At 37.9% G+C, this 16,634-nt stretch overlaps 1 pseudogene across 1 annotated transcript; it reads left to right on the forward strand.

Moving 5' to 3' along the window:
• The first annotated feature begins 5,865 nt into the window (after nucleotides 1-5,865).
• On the forward strand, nucleotides 5,866-6,466 carry LOC309824151 (large ribosomal subunit protein uL23-like; annotated as a pseudogene). The gene has a single exon. The product of its transcript is annotated as a large ribosomal subunit protein uL23-like (transcript).
• Nucleotides 6,467-16,634: the final 10,168 nt, after the last annotated feature.

Raw genomic sequence — 16,634 nt, forward strand, 5'->3', positions numbered from 1 at the left:
TATTTTGGAGGCGGGAGACCATGAATTGTCACTGACGTGGTTTCAGTAGAGGAATATTGTATGCACGTAAAACTGCAATGAAACAGAGTCTCCTTTGGTAAAAAAACATCTTTAAGTGTTTCAGACTTTTCCCCGTCATGAATTCTGATCACTAAAAGGTTCAAGGTTCATTGATAAGAATATATGCTTTTACTGGAAATTCTACTTCAAGTGATTAATTTTATTTTACCAGAATTTAAAATCACTTACTTATCTCTATTTGTCTGACTTATACCTTGCCTCCCATGTTCATGAAGGCACTGGAAACTGTTTTCCAAAAGCTTGAATTCCTTCTTAAGGCAGCAACCATGAAACACTTAAATAGTAACATCCAGGAAAATAAATCATGTTGCCATTGTCACTTCTCCAAACCCACATTTCTCTCAATAATTATCTAAGCAATTTTCAGGGTGAACTGTTATTAGTGACTTCGCCACCAGAGTTAACACTGATACTGGACAAATAACCAAGATGTAAATACTGCAAAATCCAGAATAACGTTTTCCTGGTTCCTCCTGATAAGACTCAATTCTTGGCTGTAATGGTTATAGGAATCGTGAAGACCACCCAATCTCAGGCAAGTTTAATTATTGTGACACATCCTGGATTTCATTCTGATGGATTCAACAGCAAAAGCATCCAAGGAGGTCATGCATTCTTACAAGAATTTCATTCTGGTTTATTGAAACTTCGGTAGCTTGTTTAAGGGTTCAAAATGCTCTGCATATTTTCTGGGGTTCATTTCTGAGTTCTACAAATTCAGTTGAACACATCTCTCTGCTAGCATATTATTAAAATGAATTATTTGTAGTAGTTGATCCTTTAATTTCTGGAACATTTGGCTATGTTTATTTTTGATGCATTTTAAAGTGTTAAAGTTCATAATTCCACATATCTACGATGCATTCTCAATTACTATAATGTTTTAATAGGTCTTTGCATCACGGAAGTAATGTCACAACAATACTGCTTTTAAAAAATACCCCAAATCTCTATAATTTAAAACTACAATCATTTACTTTTTCTCATGTATCTGTGGGATTGCTAGGCTGGGCTGCAAGCTATAAGTTGGATCCAGTTCTACTCCATGTGCCTCTCAGTGTCCTTGAAGCAAAGGGGCAGTTGGGTCATATTCTTTTCATGCCAGTGACAGAAGTATGAAAAGGATGAACAGAACTGGTAAGCTCTCACTCCCGTCCACATTCTATTGGCCAAAGAGGACCACATGGTCAAGCCCCAAATTAAAAGGGTGGAGAAATACATTCCATCACTCAAGGTACATGGCATAAAAAGGGAGAAGCATTTCAAACAAAGATATAATCTTCCAGTCTTGATATATGGCAGTGTAATTTCTCCCATGCTGCTTTAAAAGTACCAAATTTGAAGTGCTGAGGTAAAGAAAACAGATTTATAAAATAGACAGCAGACCAGCATACTGTTTCTTTCATTTGTAAAATTGAATTTCTGAAAAATGACTGATCCAACTAGTCAAAACATGCCTCTTTAAGAACATAAATGTTGGGTAAAAAATGGATGTTATGAGGACTTGAAATAACATAACTTAGGGGCCCAAATTTGAGAGCATAAACCACTGTTCAGTCCATGCTGATTACAGGTAGAAAGAAAATATCTTACTATACAATTCTTAAGATTCAGAGTAGGTTTCTCATCATTATTCTCCAGTCACAGGGCTGGCAGACATTCAACCACTATACACTGGTACCCCATGTTGGTTATTAAAACATTAAAATGCTTCCACAACAGTTGGTAAAGAGCCAACACCCTGAGCCTCAAAGACTAAGCATACACTCAGCCCAGGCCACCCAGATCCCTCCGTTGACACCCTTTCCCGACAAGCCCCTCTCAGTCCAGCCATGAAGGGCGTCAGGCCCAGATCTGCAGGGGTCCACAGGAACTTGTTTGAGTCCAAAGAGGTAGCATTCATTCTGTTCGGACAGTGCCCACTGTTAGTGCCCATGGTATATTGGAAATTGAATATTTTTAATATCATCTCCTCAGTTGCATCAAGAGCAGATACTCTAAGTTTATGATCTATTCTGAGAAGAGGTTAGATTTCATTGCTCATGGTAAACACTGAAAAGCAGGACTCCTCTTGCTGCCATCCAGCTCACTTTCTCTAAAAACTCAGTCCTTGTTAGGAAAAAGGTAGCCCTTTGAAGTATTAGAAATAATACCAAAATTAATCGTAACATGTACCCCTGAATTGTTTCTAACAATTATTTTTCCTTTTTTGCCCAAAATAAGCAGAAAATATTTTTATTGTGGAAAATAAATGTATTACTAAATTTTAAAAATTAATATAGTGTTTGAAATATCAGTAATAGCCAAAGGCTATGTTTATTTTAAAACGGCAGTAAGCTAAAAATTAGGTAACTTTCCATAGCCTTCTATATGAAATATAAAATTATTGAGATATGTATATAAAGAAACAAACCAGGGAAAAGAAAGCTCAGAGATGACACTGGGCGGGGGGTGGATTAGGGTGGGGGGATCCTAGCATTTGCAACCCATACCAACTAAAAACACAGAACACCAGATTTCATTATTTTGATAATCCTTGCTTAACTACAGTTTTCTCTTTTGGACAGCACATTTTTATTTTTATCATTTGAGAAATAAAACAATGTCATGTTATAGTGAACAGTCACTTCAGAACAGACCATCTAAATGTGGGCCGCACCTATAGCCAGAGTTGCCTGGGCACTAAGGACTGGGGGGAGAGAGGAAAGGGAAAGTCTGGAAGGTGGATGTGCTTTTAAGGTCTGAAATTCCACGTGTTGCCTTGACATCTGTGACCCTCACAGGTTCTCAAAGGCCTAGCCATGAGTTCCCCTGCTCTCACCATATGTATGCCCACCACCCAGCAGGAAAGGTTCCCTACCGCTCCCCGCTGGTTCCCCTATAAGCCATACCAGCTGCACCCCACCTGGTCCTCAATCTAGTGGGTCTCACCTGCCTGCCAGCCACAAAATTATTCAAACAAGCCAATCATATGCTCCTGAGGAAATCAAAGGTCACCTCACCCTCTAGCCACCACACAGCTTGCCCCCCACAGTGCCTACTAGTTCACGCTGCTCCTCAGTACAGTCTCCACGTGGCCCTGCGTGGTCTGCAGCATCCTGCTCTCCTGGGATGTGAGCATATGTGGCGAATAAACTGGTGCCAATCTCATCTGCCCAGTGTGAGGTAGCAGGCATTCAGCCATTTCAGACTATTTAGAGCAGAGGATCCCTCTATCACTAATAGGGTGACTAGGAGGTGATAAGAAGAGGGCAAAATAGACTGAAACGATAGCTATCGCAGGAGCGATATTACAATTTAAAAGAGGTGGGGGCCATCAGTTACGAAAGTCCAGCCCATTTTATTTATTAGACACAGTGCTTAAGTTCTGTGCGCTTTTCCAATGCCTGAAAAAAATGTTTAATATTTGAAAAGAAGTGTTAGCTCCACCGGCAAAAATAAAACTGTGAAATTAAACTTAATGTAGGATTGATTCAATGCCTATAATATATAATAACTAAACTCTTTTATAGTTATATATAAATTATATTTAATGTGGACTGTCTGTACATTTTAGTGTGTTTAATATGATGTGGGATGAATGGTTCTGACAATAAAATTTATTCAGAACTGGGAAGGCTATAATTTAATAAGTAAATATTACTTTCTCAAAATAAAAAAAAAACAACTAAAACAGGTTTGAGGATTTACAAGACTGAAACAGAGTAAGAGAATAAAGGAAACGCTGAGGTAAGGAAAAAGGACCTAGTAAAAGACAAAATACATCAATGCAGACATGTGGTGAATTGTCTTCTGGAGGGCTAAGGAAGGGTCACTTTGCCTGCTATAGAGTGTCTGGTTACATCTGAAAGTAAACATCAAGAAAAAGAAAATATACATTCCATTTTGTCTAATGAATTCTTAGGCTAGAAAATAGTGAGATTCCCACATTGGGTCACAGTTTTTTTATACGTAACATATATTTAAGTCTTCCATCCAACAGCTTATTTCAAGAAAACAAAACTAAACTAAACTAATATAACTACATAATGGCATAGGGCTATGTTTATAGGGACATTAATCTAGCTCCTTCAAACCAATTCAACTGATAGTAAACAAATAGTAAATGAACAGTGCCAGAATGAAAACCAGAAACTGCAACTCTCAGCATCTTTTTCTAACTCATATAACTCATATGGAATAAAAGATCTGTATTTTTTGTGCAGGGAGAAATGTGATATCAGTCAACACTAGGAATCTCAGTGAATGTACGTAATATGGCATAGTATTTTTGTTATAGATTTATTTTCACTTATTTTCTTGTCTTTTGAAACAAACATTCATCCCTTTTTTTTCATTATTTTCTTTTTTCTTCCTCTTCCTGTCACTGTTCTTTCTTGTTTTCTCTTGCTATGTTATAGATAATTGTGATTGTAATTTTCTCACACTGAACAAAAATAGTATGATCTATACAAAATTATCAATTTATTACACTTAAAGTATCATCAGTAATCACTGATATTCATCAAACTAGAATATAGTGCAAGGAAAATTACTTCTAGCATTTTGAAATTCAAAAAAAATAAAACTTGTACTTCTGTGGTAGCCGTAATATTTACCTTAAAACTTCAGTCTTGAAAGATTTTTAGTCATTTATTTAAATAGTATGATTATTTTAAATATTGAAAAATACAAAAATAAACAGCTCTAGTAGGAATTCCTTTGATTTTAATACGGTGAATATTAGAGGGAAAATATGTTTGCTATTATGAGGATTTTTTTTTTTAATTTCTAAAGAGCTTAGTCCTATGTGTTTAACATAGAGCTTTCCTTCTGGTGACAGAAACTATGCTAAGGAGAAATGCATTTTCGGAAAGTTTGACCAATAAAAGATTTAAGTCACCAAAGGTTTGGCTGCTAACTTTAATTTAGCCCCATTTATTTAAATGGTTGCATTATAGCTGACAATATTTTGTGGCATATACTGAATATAATGATTCATTTATTTTTTCTGCTCTAGTAATTGCATCATAAATTACCATTAAAGCCCACCTAAAACTCAGTAAGAAATCATCCTTGGCATGTTAATCTATATTCTAGTAATAGACAAATTTCAGTGTCCAGTATAAATTTTCTGCTTTCGTTTTCATAATGCACATGCATGCTCAGAACATACATGAGATTCTGGTATCCTTTTGAATATGCAAAATAGTGAACAGTTTAAGCCTTTGAAAATGTAAAAGACCTTTGAATCCATGTTTTTACTTATCTATAGAATATTATAATTTTGGTTCCATTGCAATTTGAACTAATCTAAATTTTTGACCTTTGTATTCTTGACATTGCCTTATAATTTTAAAAGTATGTATTTTATAAAGGAGTATAAATAAGAAAATGGAGTAATAATGAGTAACTAACTCTGAAAGTATTAAAACATATATAAAGACATTATAATTTTAAAAGTATGCTACAAGTACAGGCAAAGGCAGGCAGATAAACCAAAAAGAGAAAGAGAGAGAAAGAAAGTGAGAGTAAGAGAGCCTGAAAACATATCCTGATAATGTAAGAATTAAGAATATGAGGAAGGGTAGCATTTCAAATCATTGGAGAAAATATAGATAAATGAAAGTAACAAAAAAAAATACAAAAAGGAAATATGGATGAATACCTCCAAAATCTTTTAATGGGTAAGTAGACATTATAAAGTAAAAATTACTAGAAATGCCTCTGTAAAAATGTTAAATTCTTGTCAGGCAAAGGGTTAACATCTTTAAAGAGCTTTATAAAAATGAATGTGGCCTTTTCACGAAGATGGAGCCGAAAGCGAAAAAGGAAGTCCCTGCCCCCTCCCAAAGCCGAAGCCAAAGCAAAGGCTTTGAAGGCCAATAAAGCAGTGTTGAATGGCATACACAGCCACAAAGAAAAGAAGATCCGGACGTCACCCACCTTCCGACGGCCCAAAACACTGCGGCTCAGGAGGCAGCCCAAATATCCTCGGAAGAGCGCCCCTAGGAGAAACAAGCTTGACCACTATGCCATCATCAAGTTCCCCCTCACCACCGAGTCACCCATGAAGAAAACAGAAGACAACAACACACTGGTGTTCATTGTGGATGTCAAGGCCAACAAGCACCAGATTAAACAGGCTGTGAAGAAGGTCTATGACATTGACGTGGCTAAGGTCAACACCCTGATCAGCCCCTTGTATGGAGTATGGACTTCTGAGGAAACATCAGCTGCCCTGCCTCTAGAACTTAAGGGGCCTGATGGAGAGAAGAAGGCATACGTTCGACTGGCTCCTGACTATGACGCTTTGGATGTTGCCAACAAAATTGGGATCATCTAAACTGAGTCCAGCTGACTAATTCTAAATATAAAAGTTTTCACTATTAAAAAAAAAAAAGAATGTGTCAATAATTGATCAAACAATTCACAAAAGAAGAAATGTAGATAGAAAATGAATGTGAGAACTGTTCAAAATCTCTGATGATTTAAGTGAAACTGAAAACAGTATCTGGCCTTTTTCTTTTTCTCATGATTGAATTGGTGAAATGGAAGAACAAATAAAGAAGGTAGAAAAGGAGGAGTGGGGAAAGAGAAAGAGGGAGGGGAGGAAAAGGAAGGAAGGGAAGAAGCAGGGAAAAAAGGAGAAAGAGAAGAATATATGATGGAAAGGAAGAGGAGAAGAAAGGAAAATTACTACCCAGTGTCAGTCAGGGTATTTTAAAATGAAATGTCCTACAATGTTAAGGGCTGTAGAAAGTGACACAAGATGTCTGGGGCAAAATTTAGCAGCACACACAGTATATTTCATACATATTAATTCCTCTAGGAATTAATGCTACAGAAATCAAGTTTTGTTACAGCACTATGTATGTGGGGAAAAAGTTGTAAGTAATCTAAATGACAAATTCAAAAAGATAGTTAAATAATAATATACACATATGAGTTGCAGCCTTTTAATATAATGCTGTTAAAGAATAACAAAAGATGTTCAAGATATATCATTTAGTGGGAAAGCTAATACTAATATGCTTAGAAATAGCTGCATATCCCATTTGATAGTGTACATTTTTGTATTATATGTATATGAAATTGCTAACAGTGATTATTATTGAATGAAACAGTCTGGCTGATTTTTCTACTCTTCATTTACACATATTTTCTATAAATTATTTACTATTCAAATTTTAGGCAAAAAATAAAGTTGTCCTATAGGTTTTGGCAAACCATCGACAGATTGTGTGCATACACTTTAAGTTTTGTTTAATGTTTTTACCTTAGCTAACAATATTTTCTCTACAAATAATGCATTCTGATTTTTATAGCTCAAAGTTTCTAAAAGTTGGAATGTAATATTTTAGCCAGATATCCACCCTAGAGATATAACTGAAATTACATATAAGTATTTGTTTTTTACTAAAAGTGGCATTTTATAGCAATTAATAATAACAATAATGACAAAAGCTGATATTTATTGAGTATACCATGTACTTGTCCAAACATTTTACATATATTTTCACAAGTTTATAAAGTATAACTTCATTTTATTCATTCAACCTGATTTCCTATCAATAATTATTTTAAAATATAACGTTTTTTCTCAGTAAAAATATTGGATTCCCAAATATTATAAAGTTACACTTAAGAGCTGAGGAAGCAACCTGTGTCCATCGACAGATGAATGGATAAAGAAGACGTGGCACATATATACAATGGAATATTACTCAGCCATAAAAAGAAATGAAATTGAGTTATTTGTAGTGAGGTGCATGGACCTAGAGTCTGTCATACAGAGTGAAGTCAGAAAGAGAAAACAAATACCGTATGCTAACACATATATACGGAATCTAAAAAAAAAATTGGTCATGAAGAACCTAGGGGCAAGATGGGAATAAAGACACAGACCTACTAGAGAATGGACTTGAGGACACGGGGAGGGGGAAGGGTAAGCTGGGACAAAGTGAGAGAGTGGCATGGACATATATACACTACCAAATGTAAAACCGATAGCTAGTGGGAAGCAGCCACACAGCACAGGGAGATCAGCCCGGTGCTTTGTGACCACCTAGAGGGGTGGGATAGGGAGGGTGGGAGGGAGGGAGACGCAAGAGGGAAGAGATATGGGGATATATGTATATGTATAGCTGATTCACTTTGTTATAAAGCAGTAACTAACACACCATTGTAAAACAATTACATTCCAACAAAGATTTAAAAAAAAAAAAAAAAAAAGACAGATCCAAAAAAAAAAAAAGAGCTGAGGAACTTTTAAAGAGAAAATAAGTTATCAGTAAGATTAGCACTCAAAATACAACAGAGATACTCATAATACTATCAATAATAAACTGGAGCTACATTTAAAAAGACCAAAGAAGAAATACCAGCCAAGGAAAACAAAGAATATCATATACTAATTCATCATATACTAGTCATATACATCATATAATCTATATACTAAACATCATATATTAATCCATTTCCCCTTTCCTCACAAGGTGTTCTCCCTCTAAAATTAGTCCTTCCAAAATACATACTTTACAATTCAATGAAGATTTTCACTACCCTTAAAATCCCTATGCACTTCCAACCATAGTTTTTTAAGAAGATGCTGCCCCTGCCACTTCAGCTCAATGGCCTCTTTCCATTAATCTTTGCAGAGCAGCAAATAACTATATATTTGTTCTAGTATCCTTGGATGGTAGTACTTGAAGCTCATAGAGAAAATTTACTAAAATGCCAGATACTTGGTTTACAATATATATAAACCATAGCCATGCCTGAAATCTGCATATAGAGTGACTAGTCACTAGTACTAACGGGTTAAAACTTAACTTTCATTCAATATTGTCAAATGATGAGGATATGTCTGTGAGATAATTTTTTGCCACAGTCTGTCCTATTAGGGTCTACATATTCTTCTAGTGAAGAAGTTAGTAAATATTTCAGCAGCAAAGGCCTTTTTGAGAAAATAATGAAAATGTGGAAACAATCACCATAAAAATATACTGCATCACTGAGAAATGGGCTAGGATGAAACAGAAAATCCAAAACTTAAAAGAGATAGAAGATCATTTTTCTTTCATGTGATAGTCTTGAGATAAGCTGTCCAGGGATAATTTGGCATCTACATGGAGTTAGGGAGCCAAGCCAGTTCTATCTTGTGGTTTTACTGGGCACAGCTTTCATTTCTAAGACCTCTCATGGCCCCAGGAAGTTTGAGCTCCTGCCATTTTGTCTATATGCGAGCCAGCAGGAGGGGAGGAAGGATAAAGAAGGGTATCCTCTACTCTTTTAAAGGCACATCACAGAGTTTTCATCTTACTTCTACTAACATTTCATTGGCTGAAATGTATGATCACACCAACTGCAAGAGAGGCTGGGAAATCTAAGGAAGATTAGGAGGGTGGACACTAACAGACCCCCAGCAGACTCTGCCATACGCACTGCATGCACACTCACACATCTTGCACTCAAATTCAGGTGGTTTATGAAGCCCTCCTCCTGAAGCCTATCCCAAGAATCTGTCACATAGATCCAAGGTCAAGAATCCCTGCTCACAGGATGAAAACTCCCGTAGTCTAGGCTGCTGGGCTTATGACATGATATATGACCTTGTAGGGTCGCTCCCCATAGTAGAGAGCCCTGACAAATAGAAGATCTATGGTGATTATACGGAACATCTAGAGGTAACTGACGTTTATTTTCTGACTTTCATTTTATCTTATATGGCAAGAATTCAGCCTCCCTAAAAAATCCTTCTCATTTATTTCTAGGAGAATACAGGACATGTTTCACATGTATCTGCCATCAAGTCTTCTCAGCTATTTCCTGATGATTGCCTTTTCTTCCCCCTCCCATCTCAGCTTTTTTTTTTTTTTTGGCTGCGTTGGGTCTTCCTTGATGTGTGCGGGCTTTCTCTAGTTGTAGCAAGCAGGGGCTACTCTTCGTTGCGGTGCATGGGCTTCACACTGCGGTGGTTTCTCTTGTTGCGGAGCACGGGGTCTAGGTGTGTGGGCTTCAGTAGTTGTGGCTCGCAGGCTCAGTAGTTGTGACTTGCGGGCTCTAGAGCGCAGGCTCAGTAGTTGTGGCACATGGGCTTAGTTGGTCTGCGGCATGTGGGATCTTTCCGGACCAGGGCTCGAACCTGTGTCCCCTGCATTGGCAGGTGGATTCTTAAACACTGCGCCGCCAGGAAAGTCCCCCATCTCAGTTTTTGTTGTGATTTCTCCCTTCCAGAAATCACAGTTTCAAGCCTCTGGCATGAAAAGCTCCTTGAAGGGGCTTTTTTACTGTCTCTGTGGCAAATGGCTTTTTATAGAAGCTCTAGGGATTTGGAAACTAATTTAGGGAAAAGATCTGACCATGACGTGGTAGTAGCACACACAAACTTTAGCTTTGATATGTCTGCCTATAGGGGAGTCCAGAGGCTATAGGCGGAGGCCTGGGGGTGTGGAGAGGTTGGGGGAGGTAGAGGGGGTGGAACTGTCACTACCCAGAGGGGAGGAAGGCAAGGGAACTTCCCCAGGGAGAGGAAGATTAGAGAGAGGGCTTAAATATCTAGGTGATGTCACTCAGCAGGACAGCAAGGAGTCTCTGCGTCAGAGAACTTTGAAGGGCAGCAGGGTCTTGGGGCCTTATAACTACAGTAGTTCTTTTCAATAAGTAATAGCTATCAAGATGAGGTTTCACAGGTCATGCAAACAAGCAGCCTCTAAGAAGCTAAAATTTTACTTGTTTGGACTATATTTAAAACAATTGTACGTGTAAAAATCTGAGTTTGGCATCAGTGGGCTTTCGAGCTAATGAACTAATGGTTCCAGCCTGCAGTGAGGAAATAACCTTAGGGACCAATACACAGAGGCCATCTTTGGCTCATTTGTACAGCACTTTTCAACCTCACAATAGACAATGACTGCTGAAAACTGCCCTTGCCACTTGTTGACTGATAAAAATGCACAATCTTTATTCGGCGGACATTCTTAGGACTTGAAGCTCAGGAGACAGCATCTCAGATAATGCTAAGAAAACTGTTCCGAAGAGGGAGGGTGCGGAGCCATGATATATAGGAGCTTTTGCAACAACACCACGTAGTCAGAACAACAGACTACTGTTAATAAAAGGAAACTAGACATCTCAAGTTAAGGAATTTAGCAATTTTCTATGTATGGGAAGATGCAAGAGTGGGCTCACTGAAATCTTTCCTTTCATATGCACCTCAACTATCTGGGACCAGTATCCTATGTTTTCACATCCTGAGTTTCCTCAAGCTATACCTTACTAAACAGTTAATGAGCTAAAGTCTCTAAGTGTCCAAATGGAGAAGAATTCTTTGGAGTCCTCAGTCTATTTATGTCACCTGGTGCCCTGGGTAGAAACAGGGAGAACGCTGATTGAAGAAGAGGCTTGTGCAAACTTGTGGCTTACCACACAGTTCAGGCTGGAACCCACAGGCAGAAGGTTTGGCAGCTTGGATACCAGTCTCCTAGTCTCTGAATAGCTCATGGAGACATATGACTGGGAAAAGCACAATCATGTGCACTTGGACTTTAGGAAAGGGACCTTGTGCCTTGCCACTTTCTCTTCCTCTAGTGGCTCTGACCAAGCATGTGTGGAAAGAACAGTCTTAGCAGCAAGCTACAGTCCATTCTCTCTCTTTCCTGGAGAATGCCTTGGGAAAGAAAGATGGCCTGATGAATATAAAACTTGGTATCGTGTTCACTACAGCAAACAATGGCATCTGATAAATCTAAAATAGAAGGACAAATTTCAAGAGAAGCTGATTAAATGCCAAAGGGTTTACAAATGAAGGGTTTTCACCTGCATTTCTGAAACCCATGAAAAGAATGCTAAAATTGACCATTAAGAAAAAGGAACAAAATTATTTGATAAAGATTTGTATGCTGGTAAAATGAAACGTACATTACAGTGAATGAAATGACATAGGAAGCTTGCATATGTTTCTAGGTTGATAATAACGTCCTGGTCTACTTTTTGAAAAATACTTTTATCAATTTACAAATGATTCTTTCCATGAGCTTTCATAGAGCATTCTGATAACTTAGTCATGCATCTTGAGTACAAAGTTATACAATTATTTTTAAAATGTTTCTTCTATTTGAGGATAATGGTATATTTATTCTGCCACAATCTATTTGCTGATTCTGAATTTAGATGTACTATTTTGGAGAGATAGGCATCTGTATAGGATTTAAATTACACCTTTATTTTCTTTATCTGGAGATGTGAAGCCTTGTACAACCTTGCAGACTAACAGGGGCCAGAAATTTTTAGGAGTTATAAATAGAGGAAGAAAGTGATTTTGAGTAACATATACAGATATATTTCTGATAATCTTTTGAGAAGAAAAGATCGCACTCTCACTTTTTTAGACATTCAAGGGAAGTTCTATTGATGTCTTGACTGCCCATCTTATATTAGGCCAAAATAGAAGTCTCATGGTGAAAACAGGCAGACGTGCAATGCAATATGAACTAGAAAAGTAAAGTATAGCTTATAGTTGACAGCACGGGTTGGCATTAAATAATATATAAGTTTGCATAGGTATTCTTTTCAATTGTCACTGCTGTGCTGCCAGTACCTTTTCAAGTGCTGAAATATTTCCCTAAATTTTTTTTCAGATACTTTCTGTCTTCTAGGTGCCCTATATATATAGGTAGTTACTTAGGATGAGATTATTTTAAAATAAGCACAGATAGAAATTCTATTCACTACAAATAATCTTTAGTCAAGCCTTCATGCCGAAAAATTCCATGTCTTCAATTATTTAGATAATCTTCCAGGCTTTTTTTTTTTTTTTTTTGCGGTACGCGGGCCTCTCACTGCTGTGGCCTCTCCCAGCACGGAGCACAGGCTCTGGACGCGCAGGCTCAGCGACCATGGCTCACGGGCCCAGCCGCTCCGCGGCATGTGGGATCTTCCCGGACCGGGGCACGAACCCGTGTCCCCTGCATCGGCAGGCGGACTCTCAACCACTGCGCCACCAGGGAAGCCCTGCCAGGCTTATTTTACACATATTGGCTCACTAAATGCTAGTTAAAGAAGTACTCCATACACTGGCCTGTGCGTTCTTTGATGTCTGGGACCATGTCCTCTTCAATCTTCCCCATCGCAACACTTAGCACAGTGACTGGCTTCTAGTAGTATTCAATAAACATGATATCACGTGCTAGGCTGAAAAAACACATGATCAATGTAAGGTCTATGACAACAGGGAATAGTCTCCTGTGTCATTTACACAGAACAGAGCTGGGAAAAATAAATATTTTCTAAATATATGAATGAAGTTGCATTAATTATTTGTATATTCAGAAGTTAAGTTCAAAGATCTAAGCACTTTGGTCTCAGAATTTTTTGCCATATCCCTATAATCAAAATTGGCAGCTGGAATTTTAAAAGAAATATAATTTACTAGAGAAAGGTGAGCTGCTCACATCAACTTGAAGACCCCAAATTACATAAATCTTCAATATCTTCTGTCATTGGGTAAGAAAAATATATACAAATCGCAAGTTCATGGATAAGAAAGTGGTGAGAATACAGAATTCAAAAGTGCTAAATAAATGATACTCCAAACTGCCAGCTGCCAGACAGAAATGATATGCAATTAATCTAATAAGGTCCATCCACAGTCCAATGCTAATAATTAAAATTGTAAAGGTCCACTGTATTGAAACAGAACCTTGATTTCAGAGAAATTTTCTCTGGACTTCAAGTCACTCCAGCACTGAATTATAAGTGGTGTTTCCATTTTCTCATTACTATATATAAACTCATTGCAATGAAAGTATTTCCCAGACACTTTACATAGTACTGACCATTTTTATATTAGTAAAGGAATCACCAAAGATAAATATTCAAACGAATAATGTTTATATTTATTTAATCAGTGTAAGAAAAGACTTTAGTGGACAAAAGTACTGAAAATGATGATTAAGTCAATGCCATCTTAAATATTTCTGGTTTGGCTTTACTTTCCCTATCCTTGTCACATAGGAAAGCATCAGCTGTGTTGTTTCCCGCTCTGTATTTGGTTACGTGTTTTTATATATCATTTTTATAACTTTGTGCACAGAAATGTTAATCTCAGAAACATGCTTCCATTTCTACATATACCTAGCACTGTTCCTCACATCACTAATGGTGCTGAAACTAGGGCATGATATAATTTCTGCCAATTCACCTAAACAATAAGCTTTTAGAATATCATATATTCACTGGTTCATTCATTTATTCAACACTCAATAACTAATGATGTTTCAGATATTGTGAAAGGTTATAATCAGGAACAACAGAACAGAGCTCTTTGATGACAGTTGTGATAAGTATCACAGAAGTGAGAGTCCTGGCCTCTATGAACACAGATAACAGAAAGTGATCAGACAGAGACTTCCACGAGAAAAAAAGAACACAGAGCTGGGAGTTAATATGAGCATAGAGGTAGTAGGAAGAGCACTTTGGTAGAGGGAAGCAAAAAGGACATATTCTCCATCACAGGAGGAGTATGTCATTGCCCAGGAAGCGAAGGGAAGTCAGCGTTGCTGGAGCACAGAGAATATGGAAGAAGGTGGGAAGATGTTAGACGTTCTCCAAGATTCACTTTCCTTTCTTTCTCCTCAGAAGCTAGATCACATTTTTCAGTCACTCTCAGAGCCAGCTTTGGTAATATGGCTGAAACTGGTCCATGGAATGTAAGGGTATATAATCTGTGCTATTTCCAGGTCAAAGATTTTAAGAAGAGATTGTATCCCTTCAGGTTCTCTTTCTCTTTCTCCTAGTTAGATGAAGTTGAGGACACGGTTTTGGTACGGGTACATCTAACAAGAAAAAAGGGCCTGGGTCTGTAAATGAATGAATATGGGGAAAAGGCTGTCCAATCAGTATACCTGCTTTGAACTATTATAAGTGAGAAATACATTTTACTAACTTGATACATTATACATTTTGGTGTTATTTGTTACTGAAATTTAGCTTAATATAACTAATACAGAAAATATGCATCTTGACGTGAGTTATTATCATGACAAAACTGAAATCCATGGCATTGAGTGGAAATCGATGATATATTTTGCCAAAAAGCTAGAGACCCATGTTATGCAGTAATAAACCATATGATTAAATGTTGCCTACAATAATTAGGAAGGCAGACTGTACCTATAGAGCCTCTAATTTTAGGGGAAGCTACTAGAAGGAATTAAATTTTAGTGCTTGCCCTTGGTTTCTTTTTCTTTATAAGAAGGTATTTAAAGAACAAGGTGAGGTCAGGCAAGGAATTACTGGTTTGCAAACGGAAATAAAGAGGAATAGAATGTGGCCAGAAATTTGCATACTCACATGGTGTTACTGCTTCCGAGAATTCCAGAGTAGGAAAGAAGACTAGAAATTTGAGCAGCAAAGACCCATTAAGACTTCTCATTTTTATAAGGGAACACAGTTCTGTGGCAAACATAGACAAAGGGTAGAGCCCTGTATGGTCAGACCACTCAAGATGGCTGTTCTCTTGCTCTCTGTACATCCCCCCTCAACCAGTGCCTGGTTCACCTACACCCTACTCACATGACTGACCTTCCTACATACTTGCCCCAGGCCTCAGCTAATGTCTGTTCTAGCTTTAGATCAGAACTCTCCACTATACTTATCAAAGAGTTGATGAGGGGCCTGTCCCTCTGCTGGTTTCCCTGTCTGACATCAATTCCCCCTATAATTGCTAACCTCCCCTTGCCCCTGGGAGCAAAGATTGCTGCCCCGTCCTGCCCCACCATCTGCCATACATGGTGGGGTGTTGCTTCAAGACCTTGCTTCAGACATGTAAGCTTCCTATATCCATTAAACCATTGATGTCCCCATTGCTGACTCAGGGCTATTTCTTTGGTCTTGAAGCTGGGCAAGCACAGGCCTTCCAGGCCTGCAGGGTGCAGCCCAACAAGCCCATACCTATAGCTTTAGATAGCCACAAGGCAGTCATCAATGAACCGACAAAAGAAAGGCATCAGAGAAGGAAGCAAAGAAATAAAGCAGGTTTAATCTAGGAAAGAACTTTATGTGGAGGTGACGGGAATCAAATGGATTAGATATCTAAAATGTTTTTGAGAAACTTCCCTGGGGGAAAAGCAAAGTCTAGAACATCCTCTGACTGTCTGACCTGTAAAACAATCCTTGAACTCCAAGCAGTACATGAGCAAGGAGTAGGATGCATAAGCCCCCAAAGCAGACTCACTCGTCAATTCTGAACTTAAACGTTCATGGTGGAAAACAGACAAGGACAAATTTTCCGGAAGCTGGGACTCCCACAGAATACATCCTACCTCTAGTCAAGGAAATGACTCCACTGCCAAAGCTGGAGGCTTTCACATTGCCTGCCCAAGAGGTTTCCATCACTGGTATAGCTAAGTGACTGGTGTTATGTTTCATACTGTTGTGTATGTATGTATTTGCAATAATGCTGTCTTTGCTCTATCATTATAAATTGGTAGTTTGGGTGGTGGGGGGCAGGGACAAATAACTTTGATTGACTACAGGTCACCAGACTATAAGGAAATGCAACCTTAATAAAT

The sequence above is a fragment of the Grampus griseus genome (assembly GCF_964374135.1).
Source record: "Grampus griseus genome assembly, chromosome: 6".
Taxonomy (NCBI): domain Eukaryota; kingdom Metazoa; phylum Chordata; class Mammalia; order Artiodactyla; family Delphinidae; genus Grampus; species Grampus griseus.